Source organism: Arachis ipaensis, chromosome B5, assembly GCF_059453495.1.
Source record: "Arachis ipaensis isolate K30076 ecotype BB chromosome B5, ASM5945349v1, whole genome shotgun sequence".
Taxonomy (NCBI): domain Eukaryota; kingdom Viridiplantae; phylum Streptophyta; class Magnoliopsida; order Fabales; family Fabaceae; genus Arachis; species Arachis ipaensis.
In genome coordinates this window covers 146,116,780-146,119,735 of record NC_142440.1, presented here as the reverse complement: position 1 = coordinate 146,119,735, position 2,956 = coordinate 146,116,780, and positions in this window count along the sequence as shown.

Sequence of the window (2,956 nt, the reverse complement as noted above, 5' to 3'; positions counted from 1 at the left end):
ATAGTAGCTGATTATTTATTTTTATAAAATATTTTTGCGTGTAATATACACAAAGAGGAATGTTAGGGGGCCAGTAATTTTGGTGTTGTGTAACCATCAATTGGCCATCAATAGTGTTTTTAATGGTGTGAGATTACATCTAATGGTGGGAGATCACTCACTTTTGTTTTGATGGTTAAGTGCTGGCCAGAAAATACAAAAGTTGCTGGCCCTCTAGACTTTTCCTTACACAAATATATAATGAGGCCTGTTACACATACAAGTCTTTTTAATTTACAAGTCTTACAAGTTGCTACACATACGGGCCTTTTAATGCGTTATTCAACCGTTTTCTGTTTTCAAAGCGCTACACTCACCATGTATTATGAACGACTCTTCTTTTTCCTCTTTCTCTTTCTCTTCCTCTTCCTCTTCCTCTTCCTCTTCCTCTTTTTTTTTCGATTTTCATGGTTTCTGAAATCAAGCTTTGAAGTCGTTTTGAAGATAATGAAACTTCAGAAATACACCCAAACGATTACAGAAATACACCCAAACAATTACAAAAATATACCCAAAGGATTACAGAAATACAACCAAACGGTTACAGGAATTCACCCAAACGATTATAGAAATACACCCAAAAGATTACAAGAATACACCCAAAGGATTACAAAACTACACCCAAAAGATTTAAGAAATACACCCAAAATTCGTTGAAGTACACCTTACGCATAATTCAGAACTCTTTCTCTTTCTCCTCCTCATCTTCTGCTGCTTCTTCTTCTTCAAAAACGATTCAGAGCTTGATGTCAAAAAACAATGGAAATCGAGAATAACGAAGAAAGAAAACAGAGAGAAAAGTACGTAAATGAAGAAGAAGAAGAGGAAGACGAGGAAGAAGAACGTGCAGCAAGAAGAAGAAGAAGGAGAAAGAGAATGCAAAAAACGAAAGAAAAGAAGAAGAAAAAGAGGAAGAGGAAGAAGAACGTGCAGCAAGAAGAAGAAGAATGAGAAAGAGAAGGCAAGAAACGAAAGAAAAGAATAAGAAGACGAAGAGGAAGAAGAACGGTTCGAAGCGTGTTTTGAGCGTTAGTTTTAATTGGACTTGTAAGGCTTACAAGCCTTAACCGCTTGTATGCAAATAATTTCTAATATATAATAGCTAAATTGTTATCACATATTTTATTCTATTTGAATGCAAAATAAATATAATTAATGATAACAAATTTAATCTAATGATTATTCTAGAAAAAATTATTCAATTTTATAATATTACAATAATATCATTATTTCTTTTAATTAATAACAGAACATAAATCACAAAATAACTAAGAAGCAATTAGATGAGAAAATAAAATTTTTTTGCACAACAATGTCATTTACATACATATATAAAAATTCGTGTATTATTTTAATTTATTTTTAATTAAATTTCTATATAAAAATACGGCTCATCTCAATTTAGTCAATTATATTTTCATCTATTTTATTTTTTTCTATATCTATATTATTCTTTAAAAAAAATAAAATTAAAAAAAAATGTATTTTTAACATTATTTTTGGCACACTTGATCGAATACAATTTAACTAGATACTTGCGGTCATATTTAAGTTTAATTCATTAAAGTTTAAACCATAACCGAGTTAAAGTCATAAATATGTGTTACTTAATTATTGTTGACTTTGGCCATAATCAATTTTTTCGACTTACATGCCTGTGTATGTGTCAATTAGTTTGTGAATAAAAAGGAATATATATAACTCTATACCAAATAACATATGTTACCATATGATTGTCCCTTTTTATTATAGTTAAAGGACCTTAAAAATTACATCACTAAAACTAAGAAATAGATGTATCTTTTCAATTGCAGATCTTGGTTATGCCAAATGTTCCTGGTCGTGGTTGAGCGTTCTTCCTCAGCGTTAGGTCGCCGTTTCAGCTTACTACTGCCGCTACTTACTGCCGCCGCCGCTCTTCATTGCCGCCGGTGAGTGCAGAGGTCGTTGCAGAGCTCCCTGCCAAACGTCCCGGCCGTGGCTGAGCGTTCAGGTCACCATCTTATCTCATCGCTGCCGCCAGCAAGTCCAGACGTCGTCGCAGAGTTCCTGGCCGAACGTTCTTTATCAGTGTCGGGCGTGTGATGAAGAGAGAAAGAAGAATAAATTGAAGAAAATGTGCGTGTGTCTGGTTGAAGAGAGAAGGAAGAAGATGATGGATTGTGGAAAGTGAAGCACTTAATAGCGGAGTTTAGGGTTAGGGTGAGGCATGATGGAATTTTGAAGAGAAGGGTGAGTGCTGGACAAAAGGGCTCTTTGATGAAGAGTTTAGGGTTATTTTAAGGAGAAAGATAGTTTGGAAGAGGATAACTCATCGATTCATCATATCCTCTCTTCCAATATTTTTTTTGGGAACTTTTCTGCCACACTTTTAAAACGTCATTGTAACTAAACTATGTCGCCACGATTTAAAAGATATAGTGTTTGCAAAATATTGTGCTGCCAATACATAACTCTTGTTCGTTTTTGGTGGATTTTTTAATAATTGTTTTATATTTTAGCAATTACTTGAAAGTATTAAAATTAACATATATGGAATGGTGGAATGAAGGAGAGATGGTCTTCTAATTGAAAGGGTATTTTTTTTGTGATTCTTTTTAAAAATTTGGAAAGGCCTTATGCCCAACCTCAATCATTCTTTTTTTTTTCTTCTATTTTTTGTTTTTTTCAATTCAAATTTTAATGGTGACTAACTTACTGTACATAGATATTCTGAATGGGTAGACTTTTGTTTATCCTGTGTGATGGGATTGAGAGGAAATGAGAGAGAAATGTGATTGTCCCAATATTATGTTGATATAGAATATCTGAAAATTTAAAAAAAAAGTTGTATTTGATAATTATAAGATTATTTTAGGAGCGAGGAGACTTTTCTAAAATGGTCACCACTTTCTTTGGCTGGAGGTATGAAGGCCGG